This window comes from Xiphophorus couchianus, chromosome 23 (assembly GCF_001444195.1).
Source record: "Xiphophorus couchianus chromosome 23, X_couchianus-1.0, whole genome shotgun sequence".
Taxonomy (NCBI): domain Eukaryota; kingdom Metazoa; phylum Chordata; class Actinopteri; order Cyprinodontiformes; family Poeciliidae; genus Xiphophorus; species Xiphophorus couchianus.
In genome coordinates this window covers 15,823,578-15,843,751 of record NC_040250.1, presented here as the reverse complement: position 1 = coordinate 15,843,751, position 20,174 = coordinate 15,823,578, and the positions used below count along the sequence as shown (strand labels likewise).

At 37.1% G+C, this 20,174-nt stretch overlaps 1 long non-coding RNA gene across 1 annotated transcript; it reads right to left on the bottom strand.

The window, feature by feature from the left end:
• Window positions 1–821: 821 nt before the first annotated feature.
• Window positions 822–17,031, bottom strand: LOC114138787 (uncharacterized). Its single transcript, XR_003594301.1, has 3 exons — window positions 16,648–17,031; window positions 8,733–8,846; window positions 822–917 (listed from the first exon to the last, which is right to left on the bottom strand). It is a non-coding gene; the product is annotated as an uncharacterized LOC114138787 (long non-coding RNA).
• Between the last annotated feature and the right edge of the window lie 3,143 nt (window positions 17,032–20,174).

Below are 20,174 nucleotides of genomic sequence, written 5' to 3'. Positions count from 1 at the left end.
CAGGGATTTTGAGGAGAAGTAATTTTGGTAAAAGACAAACGAATTAAAGGAAAAGATGGTACTTCTGGAGCATGGTGGACCAGGTCATGCTCTCCCTTCAGAGAAGTCAAACTTCTCTGAAGGGAGAGCAGAAATCAACAATTGTTGACTTTTAAACCTTCTTGAGATACATAAGATCGGCGGATAAGATTGGAGGATAAGATCTGCTACCCATGTAAGTATTGTATCTGACCACTGATCTCCCAAAATTAAGGAAATTGGCACTGATAAATAAGTACACCCTAATCTGTGGAGTTATATTCCTCTAAAGCCATGGATACTAATACTGCTGAGTTATAAAAACTTTGGTGAGTTGTCGATTTGATGTCACATATCAAATCGACAAACTTCAAGTTCTACTATAGCAATATAATTAAATAAAACATTTTTGGTTATTATGTGCCATTGCAACACTATTATTATTATTATTATTATTAGCCCCATCTGTTAACCCACTGAAAATATTTTAGTGGGTACACAGTATATTATTGTTGACAAACTCTCTGTAACCAAAATCCTTTGAAATATGCTGATAATTCTTATTATTAAAATTATGTATTTGTATTTTTAATGTTACCATATTACAAACTCTTTTTGGAAGGCAGAAGTTTTGCTGAAATACTGTTACTGAAAAAAGTTATAATTGGATTCATACTTTCACCTCTGTGCTTACAATTTAAAAGTGTAGCTTGGGACTTGTGACAAACTTGCAACTACCAGCCCATGTAAAGTGGGGAAATGCAGCTTCATTGCCACATGTGAAGCAGAACATTGAAACCTACCATCAATTATCCCCACCAGTGGCCTTTACTGGGAGGATCAACACTGGCTGTGGGTCCCAGCCTGCTTCCTCAGCTGGAGGACTGGATGCCACCACTCTGTGGTCCAAAGAAGACGGCTCTACCACTAACAATCACAAATCATTTCGAAAAACATTCAGTGTGTGGCTCTTTGGTAAATGCCAGCAGACATAAGCAACAGAAGTGATGATGTTCAAATCCCTCAAGAACCCAGATAAAAGCCCTCGCAGACATAAACAGAACTGTTGAGTTGCATTTTGAATATCAGCAGAGATCCTAATCTACTACACTCAGTGAAATTTACCACCTGTTGTTTTTTATATTAACGGAACAAAGTACCATCATTACAGCACTCACAGGAGACTGAACAGAGTTATTTGGGTGTTCTGAGGACCCTCTGTCTTGTTGTGTCCCCACATACCCAACCTACAGCCACACTCTGCTTCGCTCTGAACTGTGAATGACTCCACACTTTCAGCACCGTGCTGAACCCACAATAGCCTCACATGTGGCTTGTTACACATCCGATTTCTCTGCCAAACCCCTTCATCTCAGTCTCAACCACTTTTGACAGCCATGGGAAATCCATGCTGCAAATTGAAAGAGGTCCAGAGAGAATAAAGTGGTGAGTTATAGATTTCTGTTTTCACAGAGCCAACTAAAGATGTGACAACAACGCAAGGCTTTGGTAGATGTGAGAGCATTACCATGACAGCTGGACAACAAGCTGCAAAAGGGTTTTAATCGAGAAATAAATCCCACAAATGACAGGCAAATCAAACCAACAAAAAGCTCAAGTCTGATGTCTGACATTTCAAATTTGTTTGAAAAGTGAAACATGGCTATTGTTTAAAATCTTATAGTAAATGTTTTGTTCTAAGGTTTTCAAAAGCAATGTCTGGATTAAAACCTAATTAGTCAGCGACTGATAAAGAGATTGTATATTTAATTTAGATTATTCTTATTCAATGGAAATGTGCTTTATTTAATTAAATTGGAGTGTACAGTCAGGTCTTAGCCAATGTATATTTCTGCAACCAATTTCTCAACAAAAGATGGGCATCACAACTCCATGTATCTATGCTGCCATGTAGTTTGAAAGATTTCATTTTAACACGTGATTCCTAACTAACAAAAAAGCTAATAAATAATAAATGTGTGAACTGTACGGTCCTTTATTTAAAACTTAAAAAACTATTTATATGCACATTTAAGTACTACTGCCTTCGGCCAAAGTACTGCACAAAAACTTCAACTTCACTTGTGATGCATATCAACCTGAACGCAGCCTTTAGTCACTTCTGAATATGTTTACTCTGACATACTTTTAGTAATCCAGAGCAATTAAATAACTTGAAAATACATTACATCCCATCTAACACCATGATTTTATTTTTCATCAGGCCATCGTCTGGAAAATGTATCAAAGTGCAAAGTTAGATTGCTAAAATTATTTTAGTTCTTACAGTAAGTTTAATTTTAAATATGAATCCAATTTAGATCATATCAAATATCTGGAAAAAAAAAACCTCCTGCAGTCTGACATGGGCTCATGGTTGCTATTATTGAAGAATAACCGGGTGTCTGTGACTGAAAAAGTTAAAAAGAGATTTCTCCCTAGCATTTCAGTTTGATAAAGTGCAATCATAAAAAATGTAATTTAAAAAGTCTCTGATGATATATGTGTTTTGATTAGATAACAAAGAGGTTCTTCTCTCTGCTGAAGGTTTTATTTAATATAAAGTATCCAAACTCATTTCTCTATCTGGACGCCTCATGAATGACATAGTTGGCTTTTTGCGTTTCCGAGTGACATCATCCTCCTTGGGTTTGCTGGCATCAGTCAAGTGTATGCAACATCAGCAAGTGCTGTTATCAAATAAAGGTGTGATGATGATAAAATTGTGCATGCATCAGTAGATTTATATCAGTCACATCAGTCCTTTTCGGAAAATTCTAGCAGCATCAAACATTTATGTAAAGGTCTATTCAATGTGTAAATGCACTTGTTTAATAATAGGTTGTGTTTCAAATCAGAAACAAATGATCAGATGTCTTTAAAGAACCAGGATAAGAATGAGGAGAGCTGTTCCTTACAAGTTCCCTCTTACTGCCAAAATTTTGCCAATTTTGCAAAAGCACCACCAAGTTTTGAGTATTTTTGCACAAAATGTGATCCCAGTGTGAAGGCACCAACACTCCCAATTCAATAAGAGCTCAGTCTTTTTCTCAATTTAACGTTAAATTACTTTTCTATCAACTCATAAGGGGAAAGTCAAAATTCTTTGGCCATGACAGAATATTCTCTTTAGCAATTACATAGTTCAATTATCATAATGTCCACATAGAGATCTTTTGGTCATGGTATGGAATCAGACATTTGTTTCGCTAAAAGGTAGACAGAGACAGAGAGGGAGAGAGAGAAAGAGAAAAGAAAGAAACAAGAAATGAAAGATAGATTTGAGGCTCAGATTGCTAAACACTACGGTGGCCCAGAAGGGTCAACAAAATGCAAAAACCAAAACAACAAAAGCTAGTATATGATAGCAAAAAACAATGGTGAAACAACAACAATACTTACAGCACAAGAGGTGCTTGTTAAAGAAACAGAAAAACAAAGAAGCTGGAAGACAAACATGAAAAGTGGCACAGCCAATACCTGGCTGAGGTCCTTTTATGAAGTAAGCATCTCCACAAAAGAACAACATATGTGCTGTGTATGCTGTTGACTTGCTAGTCAGGTTAGAACTCACTTAAAATGATTTTGTTGTTTAATTCGTACAGTGGATCACTAATGGGGAACAGAAAGGAGCTGAACGAAAGTGGCCAAATTCTACGGTTATTCAGAGACTCAATTAAAAGGAAAATGTTGAAGTTAAGTCACATGCACTAAAGACACAATTGAAATATGGATTAGGATAGATTTGATTGGCATGATTTATTGGCCATAAAGTGTCTGAAAGGTATCAGTCTGAGATCATTTAATTACAACTTCTATTTGAGAAACAAATAGTTTTCACACCTATCCATTGTTTACATTTCGTCATAGAAAGTCCAGTAGTTTCTATCATGTAGCTGGATATCTGCTGCTCCAGCAAAAATAGAGATTGAACAGCAAATATTGTATTTTAGAGTGGGAAAAACTGAACAATTTGAAAGTATGTGTGAAGCATAAATAAATCACAATCAACCTTTCCACTGTATTCCAAAACATATAAATATTTTAAAACACACATTTGACCCGCATCCTTCAAAACAAAAAGCACTTTCATTTCTGTAGGGAGAAGTCTGGTCGATGTTATAAAGAGTTTAGCCGCAAAGATTACCTGCGTAATGAATGACTGTTAGCTCTGGGGAAACAGGTGAGGAGAACAGATTTCTCTCCTCACCATCCCAAAACAGTGTTTGTTCAAAACCTTTTTGCTCCAGTATTATTTAACAACTGAAATCTTGGGTTTAAGCATAGGAACAACCAAAAGCTGAGGGGAAATAACATGATGCAGTGTATGTCATGACTACTACACCCAGCTTGAACTAGAAATCAACAGTCAAATCTCGAAAGCTGCGGCTGGGGACTGAGCATATGGGTAATAAGGTAAGAAAATGAGTTCCTCTACCATGGCTTTTAAGTTTTACATGTCTGTTGGTACAAGGTATCTGCTGATAGCCTCTTTGTTGAATACCTATAAATGCTCCCCATATGTTCTTCCTGGATGTTTACCCATGATAGTTAGCTCTAGGAACAACTTGTTTATTGCCTGAGAAAACAGAGCAAGTCTTTTGAGTATTGTTTTGTTTTTTACTGCAGTTAAACCCTTATGTGGAAAAAAAAAAGCTTGTGTAATCACTGGATGGCTTAGATATAAGGTATTCAATGATGCAGTTGCTAGAAGAAGTTGGAAGAATAATGCCCACAAGCTTCAAAGTAATAATGCCAGTCAGAATTGGAGCAGTTCCTGATTGTAGCCAGAATTTTATGTGTTATAAAATTGTGCTTGTTTGATGTGGTGAGTAACAAGCAGACTGGGCTCAATGCAGAGTATTTTTGAGATCCTTTTTTAGACAACATTTCTTCCTTTGTCCCCCTTGCCTAACACATGGCAGTGTAAATTTTCACTTTACAAGCTCAAATTAATACTGTAATACCATTATTTTGAATGACCATAGTTTTATATATCAGTGTCTGAGACCAGAGTTCTTCCATCAGCGTGTGCATGAATGGGTGAATGACTGTAGTGTGAAGCACTTTGGGGTCCTCTGGACTTGATAAGGTGCTATACAAGTACAAAGCCATTTACCATCACTGCTGCAAGCTGCAGCAGAGTGATGGCTGGCTTTTGCTCACTTTTTACATCTACACTTTTCTACATATTTCTTGATTTTGGACATGAAAATGCATACAAGTACTGTGTGCAACAACACAGAACAGAACAAAAAGGAACAAGGTATAAAAATCAGGATATACACCCTTTAAAATCAACCACAAAACACATGTGATTTACATAATGCAAAATACCTAAATTACATTTGGTGATTTCACTCAATTTTCAATTCTCTTTCTTTACTTGAAGAGGCCATAAAACATGAGGAGTTTGTATTCCATCACTGCTGCCAAACAGGAAATGGCTTATGCAAGTCATTAGGCACAGGTCCTAATCCATAAACTAGCCAAACCTCTCCCAATGCTGTTATCCATAAGAAGTTTTGACACAGTTTTGCTCACAGGCAGGACGTTTTGTTATACGTAATTGAAATTCCCCTGCAAAGGTCTTGCTTGTTTGATATCAGACATAGCACAGGCCTATAAAGCTTATGTGGGAGAGGAAGAAAGTGAAAATAACAACGTAAGAATGTGAGGCTAATTTGTTGGAAAAGAAAACACACACTGTGATCTGGAGGAGTTTTCTGTTGGAGAACTTGTAGGATAAGAAGGGCTACCGGAAGGCAGAAAAATACAGAACATGAATTAAGCTAAATGTAAGAGTTAGTGGGTAAAGATATCAAAGCAACAAATCAAGCAAAAGGTCAGATAAAAGTGAGACATTCTATTAATTAAATAATGCTGATAAAAATAAATTCCTTAAAACCGCAATGCCCAACACCAGTCTTTGAGAGCTACTGACCTACAGCTTTACAACATTTAAATATTGCCCTGATCACTTAAAGCCTGAAAATTGGAAGGAGGGAAGATATGTTAAGATTTCCTTACAGCTTACAGTCATTAAAATAATCAAGTATGGATATATAACAGATTAGCAAAGGTCTGGCTTACCTATAATGGCGCAGTGCTCCATGTTGTCTTAAACTGAGGTTAGTTTATGTCCAAGTCTCATTTGTCTTTGGTTTGATGTTTCTCCTTATTTTAAAATAGAAATGCGGAGTAATGTGTAGTATTTCTGCTTGATAACACAATTCAGGAATATTTATTGCGATTGCTGTTGAAAAAGAAAATTACGCTACAAACAGCACTTTCAATATGGTCGTATATTGTTCAGTTAATCATCGAATTCAGGGAAGAAGTGTTAAAATTAACAAAATGAGCATCATCTAAAGATTTCCATACATTTTGAAACTCAATGTCTCTGCCTAATAGCTCTTTGGTAGCATTTTTTTTCATTTTCACTTTAGAAAAATGTGCTGACCTCTTAATAAACTTTAGTTTTTTTCTTTGTGCAAAACAACTTGTCAGCATTTTAGCTTCTTACTCCGTAGTTTTCTATACTACAGTTTCCGTTTATCCTAACATGATCTCATCGGCAGATGGAGCTAAACCAATGGGAACCAATGGTCATGCAGTAACTGGTGATCCAGTATATAATCTGTTGTAACCTGAACAAATACCTATATTGCTACAATTGATTACTGAGTCAACACAATCCACTACAAGAGGGCAGTAGGACCTTAACTTTAATAACTAAAAACAATTTTAATATAAATTCTTATAATTTTTTGAGGCTAGTTTATTTACCTTTTAAAAATGAAAGGGAAGACTGATTGGGGTTATGTCAGCAACAGCAAACAGTAAGTGACGCACGCTGCTGTCCTTGGTGTTTGCCAGAAATTGTACAGATTGTGTACAGATTGGGTACTTTTTGTTCAAGTAAACAGATGTAAGGAGCAAGTCCTGGTTCATTATATTCTCTTGTGATTTTGGATTATCTGCTGGGCAAATTTACAATAGCTTACAGTGCTTATTGAGAAGGCAAAGTGACTTTGTCACTTTGCTTGTTGGATGATTATTGCTCTGAATAAGCAATAAAGATAACAACCAGGGTTGTTCTGCAAAAATTAGGCTTTTAATTTTCCTTGCCATTTTTTCTGCCATGTTTTGTGATGGTAGGGGAAGTGGATGTAAATCGAGATGCAGTCTATTAGTTGTAGACACTCATTTTCACGTTTGATAAAACCAGAACATTATATAAAAGTGTGGACTTGATTGGGAGAAGACAAAAGAAGACGGGAGCTGAAGAATTTAAATTTCCCAGCTTAGCAGGGGCAAATCAAGTTAATTAAAGTTTGAATCTTGTCTATTACTGTTTAAATTATTTATTAAGGGTATTGGTAATAGAAGAAGAGAGTAGCATTACATATTCTACTTTTTTTTCCCAACAGGAATTATTTGTGCACTTTTTCCAACATTCTGAGAATTTTAAATGAATGATTGGACAATGTGTCAAGCCATTGGTGGTCAGTATATGGACTGACACTTTGCAGCGTTGCCTTTTATGTGGTTAGAATGAGTTACTGTAGAAGTAATTAAAAACACTTAAAATTTTAAATTAAAATTATTTCATTATACCATAAATATATCAATTATTTAAGTAGAGGGGTGTGTGCAAAGGCTTGTTGTTTATTTATTATGGATATATTTTGAACTTAGTGTCAGATGAAGAACAGTTCATGCTCTGTGCTTCCAGGGAGAAAGCTTTTCTTGTTTTAAATGTCAGAAGTTTGATGTCCTACAGTGTCAGTGCCTGGTGTTATAATTGCTTGGCTACTGCTTTCAGTATAAATCAATATAGAGTGCAAATAACAGTTTGCGTGTACATGTAGGTTACTGTCACTGCCAGGAGCGAGGTAAGTCAAACGTGACTCCAGTTTTCTTACTTTACTCACCAAATCATCCCTAGTAAAAGTAACAAAATGAGAAAAAGTTTTAATTTTGACAAATAAGATGCCACAGATGATGCAATTTATACAAGCTCTTTGTCTACTCCTTTAGCTCATTGGCACTTAATTCTTGCAAGCTGATAATATCTTAGATCTTGTTTGAGGCATTTTTCCCATTTGTCATGCAGTTTTTATTTTCTTGTAGTTTAGTTTCAGCACACACGCATGTGAGATATTCTGTTTTTAATTTTAATCCCATTTCTTCCAGCTCCCATATCAACACTGGTAAAGCGTCCTCAGCTCTAGCACAGAACCTCCTAAGTATACAGTTAAAAGCAGATCTTTACACACACTATAAAAATACATTCGTAGATTTGTTTTATCAGTGTTTGACAAGCATTCTGATTAAGTTTTGTCTCTTAGGTTTACCCAATTTCTTTCTACTCATTAAATTTAAATTTGATTGCTGAGGGAATCTTTTAATCTGAAGATTCTATCACTAATCTAAGATTTCTAACACCAATTTGGGAAAGCACAGATTATGATGTCTTGACATTTTAAGCTTATGATAAGACAACTTGCAATGTTTTGAGTTAATGAATTCACACCTGCTTCCTTGTGTGACATCACTGGTAAATCTAAAGAAGTCAGGTAAGCTATCAGGAGAAAATTGAGGACCTCCACCAGTGTGGCTCATCCTTAAACGAAACTTTCTGACATGAGAGAGAGAAAGGGAGAAACAGAGAGAAAAAAAAACTTTCAATTTGCAAAACTGAAACTCACCTTTCTTTAACATGAAGGTGCCCCTGTCATGGCTAAAGGTCTGCCTATGATTACTTCCTGGTGATGGGTCTTCTGAAACCTCTGGCTGCCACAAAGGAGTGATGAGTTTAAAGACTGTTTTGAAAAACAAATATGAAAAAAGTAAAAATTGTTGCAAAAGTATAAAGTTTTTTGTATTTGAATCAAGTTTTTAAATCTCTGTAGTTGGCTGTTTCTTTATAAAGGATTGAGTTTTCTCCAAAAATAAGTGCCTTTCTTAAGTGCCTTTTTACCAAGCGAGATACATTTTCTAATATTTCTCGCTGCCTATCACTATTAATTTATGAAAGAAGGCAGATGGCTGACAGTGTTTTAGAAAGAACAAAAAAAGTAGGTAATGGTACTAAGAAATTTTCATAAGTAATTTGCACTGAAGGCTCTGTTCTCACAGCTAATTAAATTGTTTTAAGGATGAACTCTAAAACTTATAAATAACTCAATGGTGGATATTATTAAACCTCCCATCATTGTTGCCCCCTACTTGCCTCAATATCCGCTTCTGGTCTTCAAAGAAAAATACAGAGAGAAAATGACAGAAAGTGAAAGACCGAATGATAATGGTTTGAAGCAAGTGAGAGGAGAACGAGGGAGTAATGACAATTGAGGCAGGCGTTTGCAGTTTCTTGTCTCCTGTCAAATCTTATTTTCAGCACGAATTGTTTTTCATTAGCCTTCACCACAGATGTCTGATATGTAACCACACACATACACAACCTCTGCCGTACCTTTCCTCAATCGGTCAGCATGGTTTTGTTTCGATATTACAGCCGGTTAAAGACCGGCTGTAATACTTCTTTATCTTAATTAACATGTAGAAAAGTACCGGCTGACAGAAATCTGCCAGGTGACAGGTTTATGTGGGAGCTCCAACACTCAATACCAACTGAGGTGAAAATGTACAAAAAGTCAGCTGGCAGTGGTTTATATATAGCATCATCCCGCTGAGGAGAAGCAGTTGGGAAACCACCTAAACAAGGGAGACAGAAAAAAAACTATTTAAAGTATAAGAAAGAGTCCAAATATCCTGTTCTCTTTGGTGATAAATATTGATCTGTTGGAGAGAAAATATGGGCTCTTATGCTTCATAACAAAACCTGTCACTGCAGATCTACTCGACCTTCAAGTTAAGATTCAACATGTTTGTTTATAGCTGACATTTTTTTAACCTTTTTGAATTACCTCTGTCAATGCAGTTTTGTGGCAAAAACAGAAAACTTGAAAACCCAATAATGATCAGAAAGAAGAAATGAAAGTAAAAGCTTTATGTTGCAAACAAATCAAACATGTTGACATTAGAGAATTAGGAATTCTGTTCTTTGACCTCTCATTTTTCTTGGAATGATCCATTTCATTCCTCTGAATTTATGTGTTGAATCTGTTCTGTGAATACGTTTTTTTTGTGTTTCTTTTTAGTATTCCTATATGCTGCACAATGACAAAAGCAAATTAGTTCAAACACCAAGTAAGGGGATTCAGTGGAGGTTGGGTGAGCATTCATACACGAGGGTGATTGACAGTCCTAAGACCCTGACTGATTGTTTGTGACCAACCTGCATATTTCTGCAGATGGCAGTAGAACAAGTGAGAGGAGGAGGAGGAGCTAGATTTCCTCCATAGATTATCGGTGACAGTTTTAACAAATGTGTGTGTGGGTTCTCTTCTGTTACTGGTACTGGTCACTGTTCGGTCAATTAGTTGAATATGCCGACTAATTTCTCGCCGAATGACTGCAGGATATAGGCACAAACCCCCCTAATACTCTGCAAGGATTGGTGTATCTGAAGAGGAATATATCCCATGCAGTCTTGCACAAAGCATGCTACCCATCCTCCAAATTCCACCTACTTAACACACAGGGGAGCAAAGTCCTATTTGATTACAGATGCAGAAAAACATTAGAATATGTGTTCAGGGGGCAACTTACCGATAAGCTATATCTTATTAACTTGTGCTGATGATTATTAACTTTCTGCTGCCCTAGGAAACTGCTAAAATGCCCCATACTAAAAAAACAGCCACTTGTTGTCTTTTTACTCAGGATATATCACAGCAAGAGCACTGTGTAGAAAGGACATCTGTTGAACTATTGTAAAATTCATTTATGACCATATTGGCCTACGCATTATATTTCCAATCACGTGTTGCATAATGAAACACCTTCCATGGTGGACAGAGCAAACACTGTTAACAGGATGCAGTTCAAGCATGCTTTTATCTTACTGTAGTGGAGTAAAAGCTGCAAGCTGCTCCAGTTGTTCTGCTGAATTAAAGCCAAAGCTTGCTGGCAGCCACAATTACCTTTAGCCTGAAAAGTCAGACATAAATGGGAAATATGGCTCCACTGTACAAACAAAGCAAAAGTAGGTTCTTGCTGTTCACAAATGGCAAAACAATGTGGTGAAATAAGAAGACAAATTGTGACATTACCACAAGAAGATTGTTTTTATTTGTAACTTTGCCAGGTAATTAAAACATTTATGGTATGCTTAGCACTTCCTTTGAAACACAATGTCTTCGTTAATTAAAACCATCACAACGTAATTATCAGTGGTACCATTTTGTATTATATAACTTTTCTTAGTTTACCCCACCATCTAAAAAAAATAAAATAAATGTAATCAAACATTGTGAGAAAGAAACGTATCCAAAAATAAAGACCGTTGAAAAAAGGAAGTTCCAGAGCTAAAAGTTGTGCATCACTGAAACTTCATAATTACCAGTTGCCATGTTAAGAAAATCATTCACACTCTGTTGCTTCTTTTCCTGAGCGTCTCTCGGTTTCTGCCCTTGGTTGTTGTTTGAAAATATGATATTTTTCCCTTCACTGGCTGCGTGTGGAACATTTAGAGTTGGCATAAAAAGTTCACACAAGCCCCAACAAGTTAGGGTTTTGTGATGTAAAAGAGAAGAATGATGGACAACGTCAAAACCTGGCAATTTTGGAACAAATTTTTTTTTTAAAGGCAACCAAAGTTGTTCCCTATTCCTTAATTATATGGTCACGACATGGCAGACGCACTGCGTAGTTTCTCCAAGCCTTAAAAACACACGGCTACTGTACTAATATTTAAATTATAACTATTACAACTACTCTATGCAAACAATACAAACCCATACTTTTCTGCTTCAACTGTCTGCAGTATTTCCAAACCAGCAGATGCCTCCCAAGATAAATGGGCCTCCCACAAATCTCTCAGTAAATCTAAAAGCTGCTGTTTATCTGATCTGATGTCAGCTTCAATCGCTTTAATTTGATTTGTGTATTACTTAGACATGAGACACAAGAAGCAGATATGATTTAGAATAGAAGATGAAAGGAGTATATGTCCTGATTTGAAGGAGACAAAGTGAACGACATCAGAGAACAGCAGCAGTTCAACCAATAACACCCCCAGGCCTCATTTCCTAAACACTGCTCTAATAAAGATGAATCTGTAGTCTGCGTGTCCTCAGCCACGCAGTTTTATTTTAGTAGGAGCATTTTTAAGTTTGCTCTTTGATTTGTGACTTGAAAAAGAAATTTGTCATTATTCATTTGCGCTATTGTTTGCTGTTGCAACCTGAAATACACTTAAAAGTCATCCCAGTGTCTTCATGAACTGCACAAAAAATATATTGTTGATTGTTTTCCACATCAATAGAACTGATCTGCTGAAAAAACAAACTAAACATTGTCAATTGAAAGCTACACAACACCTTGCATGTTCACATTAGGATTCCATTTCTGAGATGAAAACTAAATCAAAGTAAAAGTAAAATCAGTTGATCGGGCACGTCGACAGCAGCTAGCTGAGTTGTGTCGTTGGGAAGCTTTTAGATTCACTGCTCATTAGATCACTGCAGAGGCACAAGAACTAAAAGCAGAATTATCACTGTGTCCAAAGTGCAGATTGAATTTTAGAAACATTGCATGTTTTTTGTTCTCTGTTTGTAATGTGACCCATGAGTTTTCAGAGTCAAATACCAAGTAGAACAGGCACAGTGTGTATGTTTCCATTTCTAGGAGCTCAGCCAAACACACAATACTGGTCCCACTGCCAGACCTAGGATTTATTCATATCATCATCATTGGATTCGACAGGGAGTTTTACACACTATGAAAAAAAGTGGTCTCAGGTCATTAGCATTCCAACTTTTTCATGGCCTGGTTCAGATCTTTTTAGGCCCTCCATGGCCCCTCACCCCTCATAAAAATCCAGAAGCAGTAAATCCAGATGTAAACAATGTCTGCGAATTATAATTCTGAAAACTATGAAAAAAGATTGTGTCAGTAAAGTGAATCCCATCTGAATCTAACCATTCCTGGTTCCAACAACACATCCAAACAGACCTTTCTACAGAAGTTACAGTCAATGCTCCACATAAGACCATTGCTATTTGTTGTGCTTTCCTTTTTTAAGCTTCTTTCATGATCTTGTGACAATACTGTCAGTTTGCATTTTTTTGCACAAAATGTTCTCAATGTCTGAACTAATTTTCATACAATTTGCTTTTTACCTTTTATGAACATCATTATGAATTTTTCACAAGGATTATTTCCAAATAGTTTAGAAATGTCACACGTACTTACTTGAATATAAACATTAGATTTGGCATTTGGCGGACTGGAAATCAAAACTAGGAATTGAAATGCAAAAATTTGAACGATTGCGGGAGAACTGAAACGCTAGTCCCAGTTCCAATAAATTGAGACTTGATGTCCAACCCTACTGAAGAATCCCATATCTAATTGAAGCTGCAGAATAATTAAATGAGATTTTCAAAAGCTTACACATGTCATCGCTGGAGATGATTAGTACAACTGCGCTGCTTCAGAAATGCTTGAAGAATGATTTAAGGAGACCATCTTTTGCTCTGACAAAAATCAGGAAAGTCACAGTGTGAAAATACATTGGAGAACAATTTAACACTAGGGCAAGTGACTGAAACATCTCACAATGCAAAAACAAACAAACAAACAAAAAAAACCCAGATATATACTGTGAAACATGTTGCAGGTATTAAAAGGCATCAAAGACATGCTACATTTTTATACAAACACGAAGGTGCATAAAGAGGTACACACCATACTGAAATAATCATATCTAAGTGCTCACAGTCCCCCTGAAGGAGCATAACAGCTGATTAACCAGCTATCAGGCTCTGCAGGGATCTCCTGGTAATTTATGAATGCTATTATCACTGCCAGGTTTCCAATATGAACAATCACTAACATCCACATGCAGACACACTCTTAACACAATCTTAATAAAAGAAAGCACAAACAAAAGAGTACTTATATTAGGGTCTGTTATTGTCAAAAAAGGAAGAGCAAAAGTCTTATTTTAAACAAAATTCAAGCAGATATGTCTCAGCAGTTTTGAAAATAAATCTGAATTTTAATGCAATTCACAACAACATAATGCATACTATAATTGTGATACTTAAACATTCATTTTTTCATGGTCTGTCTGTCAAGATATTTAATCTGAAGTGGAGTAACAGGCACTGAGGCCCCACTTTAATATGCAGAGTTGTGTGAGAAGCAGTTAACAGTGGAGACTGGAGGAGGATTCAGCTGCACTGCACTGATATTTGGGGATTGTTAGAAAAAGCTGTGGGTTTGGTTTTCATTAAAATTAGAGCCAATTATAATGTGTTGATATAAATACAGCTGTTGCAATACTAGACTGGACTAAGGCCTATGTCTTCATGCAAAAATGTCTGCAGCCATTTTTGCATGAAGTATTTTATTGCAGATATTTACAGAACAAGCATGCAGTCTGTTGAATGTGACCCGTAGCCAATCAGAAAGGTGACAGAAACATGGAGGGGAAAAATACATCAGACAAAACAACTGCCACGGCCTACCAGAAAGTCTGGTGGATGACAAAGATTTCTTTGGCGTTGTTTTTCCTCTGTTAAAAATATTCCACAAGCTTTCGCCACTGCTTGTTCCTCGTTGGCCATGTTTAGATTTCCCTCTAAATGGAAATCTAAACTGGTAATATAAATTACCTTTTTTTGGATAACTTGTGATTCATCTACAGAAACAGCAAAACACACACATACAATTTCCCAGATATTTAATACAGTCTCTCGACTTCTCATTTGGTTTTGTTCTCACGTCGGAAAACACAGAGCTAGAACCAATGCCCCCCTGTTTTCAGAGCTTACCCTCCAAAAAAAAACCATAATGACAGGAACGATTACAAGCTTCAGCTGGACAAGTGGAAAGTAATTAACTATACAACAGCCTCATGTGCACTAGTGCAGATATGCTCTAAACATAGAAGCCACAGAGGTTTTGTTTACTTGTCACATGGTAAGAAAGAATCTTCAGCAATTAGTCACCATATTCCTCTGAAACCTAACTCCTGCAGTTTTACAAAATGAATCAATAACTCTTAGAGGAAGAGCATCTGTTGTGCAAGAAATTTGATTATTTCCCTGACACGATAGCTTAAAAACACAATTGCTAAAACTAATATTCACATCCTTTATATATCACTCCTCATTCTCAATTGTTTATATTAAATCTACTGTTGATTTCTCAAGAGACTTCTACTTTATTCTCTAACTCCTAATCCAAGATTCATAACTTTGACTCTGAACTTTTATCAATTAACCTCCCAGTTTCCCATCACTCCATCTCTATTTGTTTGGCTCTCTTCAGCTTCTAATAACATTGTTCTACTCGGGGTATATAAGTGCAGCTGCTGTGATAAGGAGCTGGGCGAGGGAATGATGTAATCTGTCTCCATCTCCTCCTACAGTCGAAGCGGCTCAGATCCACCAGCAGATATAAACAGCGACTGAATTAATGTGCAGCACAATGTGGCTGGTATCTGTCTTTCATAGAGGGAAACAACGCCCCCAACAACAGATGCTGTTGTTACTGCCTTACTTATGCTGATAATTTCTGGCTGCTGAATGGTGGTAAATTAAATTTTGTCTTCTCATGCAGTGCAAACCCAGTCTGTTCTTTTTTTTTTTTGCTTCAAAATAAACATACATTTTCCTTAGCAAACACAAGAATATTGTCACTAGGAGTGCACCATTTTTGCTGGCAGGCTATCCTCCTATTTGTCAGGTGTAGCTCTAGGAGGATAGACTTAGACTTAGACTTGTACTTTATTGATCCCTTGGGAAGACTCCCTCAGGAAATTGAAGTTACCAGCAGCTCCCAGGCAAAAAACAAAGATAACACACAGTAAGCAAAAGTGCAAAAGAATACAAAATACAAATTAAATACTAAGGTACACACCAAATGTGAGTAACCAAAACCTTAAATTATGCAAGAAAAACCTTAAATTATGCAAGAAACAAGGAATAAGAATATAGAATATAAGTAAATATAAATACAACACAAAAAAATATAAGAATTTAGCGGATAGATTGACCAGTGATATCGTATTGCACTATGTGGTTTGACCTGATAAGTATGGAGAAAAATACAAGGGGTCTACAGGTAAGGTTTGCCAATATCTATAGCCTTTCTTAGTTGCTCACCATCAAGATCACTTTAAATTTGACCCTTCCCTAATGCAAAGGAAGCCCTCCTGGTGTGTGAAATCCCAGACAATATAAAGCCAATCCTTATTCCTCTAACCATGACACTTTGTTCAAAATTGATTTTTGACATTTGGACCAATCAGTTGCATTAATACAAACAAAATATTTCAAAATCATAGAAGTACTTGAACATGTCTTCAATCGTAAGGAAAAATCTGAAACATTCTTTATTCATCATAAGTACTGTATTTCTTTATTTCTAATTTTTTAATGTTTCTCCATCCTTCTATCTATCCCTTTGTCTCATCTTTATGTTTCTGTCTCTCTCCACCTTTCAATCTTTCTCTCCTTCTACTTAACTATTTTGTATGTGTTCACTTACCAATGTCGGTCTTATACAGCCAGGGGGAGTATTTTCCTTCCGACAGCCAAGCCTGACCTTTAATTTGGTGATGACTGGATTTTTGCTGTGCCAGGGCATGCCATGTACAAGGTATCCGCTTCGCCATATGTAATAGGAGTAGCAGTAGTAGCTGCTACTGGCAGGAAAGTTGTGCTGCGAGTAAATTACACTATATTACATCAAAAACAAAATTTTGCGCGTTTAAAAAACGTAGATTATAGTTGCCTGCTTTGCATGCTTTTGCGACATGTTTTTCGGTAAGCTCTGTCTGCTGTGTGTTCACCGACATGCTAGCTCAGCGTGTGTCAGCGTTGGTGACGGAAGCATGAAGCGCATATTTTCGTCAAGATTTTGTCAAGTTTAGCGTTTCATAAATACGGAGCCCTCTAGGGGACATGGGGAATTTTTTTTCTTTTGCGTTACCTCGCAATACTTTTGCGTTACCTCGCAAAACTTTTGCGTTCCCTCGCAATACTTTTGCGTTACCTCGCAAAACTTTTGCGTTACCTCGCAATACTTTTGCGTTACCTCGCAAAACTTTTGCGTTCCCTCGCAATACTTTTGCGTTACCTCGCAAAACTTTTGCGTTACCTCGCAATACTTTTGCGTTACCTCGCAAAACTTTTGCGTTACCTCGCAATACTTTTGCGTTACCTCGCAAAACTTTTGCGTTCCCTCGCAATACTTTTGCGTTACCTCGCAATACTTTTGCGTTACCTCGCAAAACTTTTGCGTTACCTCGCAAAACTGTACTGGTCAGTTATGCAGCATAATTGAATACTGCAAGCCTTTCTTACGGTGGGCGCCGTACTTTTTGCTTTAATATAAGGTTATGTGAGGTTTTTCCATGAATGTTAGTATCTTTTTGTGAAATATCTGAAGTTTTATATCTTTCTTTAGGATAGAAAGGCACCACAAACCTACGATATAAACAGAAACCTTCCGTAAGTAGGAAAGAAATAAAAATACATTATAATTTGGACTATTTCTGAGTTATTATCGCGGGTAATAAATCATCTGACAGTTTTGATTGTGTCTCTGTTGTGTTCGTAGTCTGAATGGTTTAAAGAGCTGCTTTCAGTGCCGCTCCATCTCAGCCTTAACAGACATAAACATGCAGGAAAAAATAAATCGATTTTCAATCAGTGTTTTGCACCAAACAGTTAATAATAATAAACAAGTTTTCACTGAGGCTCTGTAAGAGCCATATGAATGAAATAAGTAATTATTGATATGACAGGAGCAGCGGCTTTGACACTTGTGTGGTGGGTGTGTCGATGTGGGCGTGACGTCACCAGGTATGAATGGGAAGGATACTGGCTTTGTGTGTATTAGGAAGCAGATGAGCGGGGCGGTCAGTCCTTGCAAAGTTTGGAACCTGATCATCAAAATGGAATAAATCGATAATTGTGACAGAACAAAGAAAAGGTTTGGAGTTGATTGATAAACGGACAGATGAGATTCCCAGAGTTAACCCAGTGCGGCCCTTTACCATCATTAGTTTGTCGTGTTTTTAATAATAAAAACTTGTTAACAGTAAAAACTGTTTGGTGCAAAACTACGGAGCCCTCTAGGGGACATGGGGAATTTTTTTTCTTTTGCGTTACCTCGCAAAACTTTTGCGTTACCTCGCAATACTTTTGCGTTACCTCGCAAAACTTTTGCGTTCCCTCGCAAAACTTTTGCGTTCCCTCGCAAAACTTTTGCGTTACCTCGCAAAACTTTTGCGTTCCCTCGCAAAACTTTTGCGTTCCCTCGCAATACTTTTGCGTTCCCTCGCAATACTGTACTGGTCAGTTATGCAGCATAATTGAACACTGCAAGCCTTTCTTACGGTGGGCGCCGTACTTTCTGCTTTAATATAAGGTTATGTGAGGTTTTTCCATGAATGTTAGTATCTTTTTGTGAAATATCTGAAGTTTTATATCTTTCTTTAGGATAGAAAGGCACCACAAACCTACGATATAAACAGAAACCTTCCGTAAGTAGGAAAGAAATAAAAATACATTATAATTTGGACTATTTCTGAGTTATTATCGCGGGTAATAAGTCATCTGACAGTTTTGATTGTGTCTCTGTTGTGTTCTAGTCTGAATGGTTTAAAGAGCTGCTTTCAGTGCCGCTCCATCTTCGCCTTAACGGACATAAACAAGCAGTAATAAATCGATTTTCAATCAGTGTTTTGCACCAAACAGTTTTTACTATTAACAAGTTTTTATTATTAAAAACACGACAAACTAATGATGGTAAAGGGCCGAACTGGGTTAACTCGGGGAATCTCATCTGTCCGTTTATCAATCAACTCCAAACCTTTTCTTTGTTCTGTCACAATTATCGATTTATTCCATTTTGATGATCAGGTTCCAAACTTTGCAAGGACTGACCGCCCCGCTCACCGCTTCCTAATACACACAAAGCCAGTATCCTTCCCATTCATACCTGGTGACGTCACGCCCACATCGACACACCCACCACACAAGTGTCAAAGTCGCCTGCTCCTGTCATATCAATAATTACTTATTTCATTCATATGGCTCTTACAGAGCCTCAGTGAAAACTTGTTTATTATTATTAACTGTTTGGTGCAAAACACTGATTGAAAATCGATTTATTTTTTCCTGCATGTTTATGTCTGTTAAGGCTGAGATGGAGCGGCACTGAAAGCAGCTCTTTAAACCATTCAGGTTACGAACACAACAGAGACACAATCAAAACTGTCAGATGATTTATTACCCGCGATAATAACTCAGAAATAGTCCAAATTATAATGTATTTTTATTTCTTTCCTACTTACGGAAGGTTTCTGTTTATATCGTAGGTTTGTGGTGCCTTTCTATCCTAAAGAAAGATATAAAACTTCAGATATTTCACAAAAAGATACTAACATTCATGGAAAAACCTCACATAACCTTATATTAAAGCAAAAAGTACGGCGCCCACCGTAAGAAAGGCTGGCAGTGTTCAATTATGCTGCATAACTGACCAGTACAGTATTGCGAGGTAACGCAAAAGTTTTGCGAGGTAACGCAAAAGTATTGCGAGGTAACGCAAAAGTTTTGCGAGGGAACGCAAAAGTTTTGCGAGGTAACGCAAAAGTATTGCGAGGTAACGCAAAAGTTTTGCGAGGGAACGCAAAAGTTTTGCGAGGGAACGCAAAAGTTTTGCGAGGTAACGCAAAAGTATTGCGAGGTAACGCAAATGTTTTGCGAGGTAACGCAAAAGTTTTGCGAGGGAACGCAAAAGTTTTGCGAGGTAACGCAAAAGTATTGCGAGGTAACGCAAATGTTTTGCGAGGGAACGCAAAAGTTTTGCGAGGTAACGCAAAAGTATTGCGAGGGAACGCAAAAGAAAAAAAATTCCCCATGTCCCCTAGAGGGCTCCGTACATAAAAGATGAGCAGCAACGTAGGGACAAAAAAATAGTTATTGGTGCACCGTACGGCTAAGGCTTCTGGACTAGACTTCTTCTGTTGCGGCGTAAACTGCTGGTGCGTGAGCGCCCTCTGT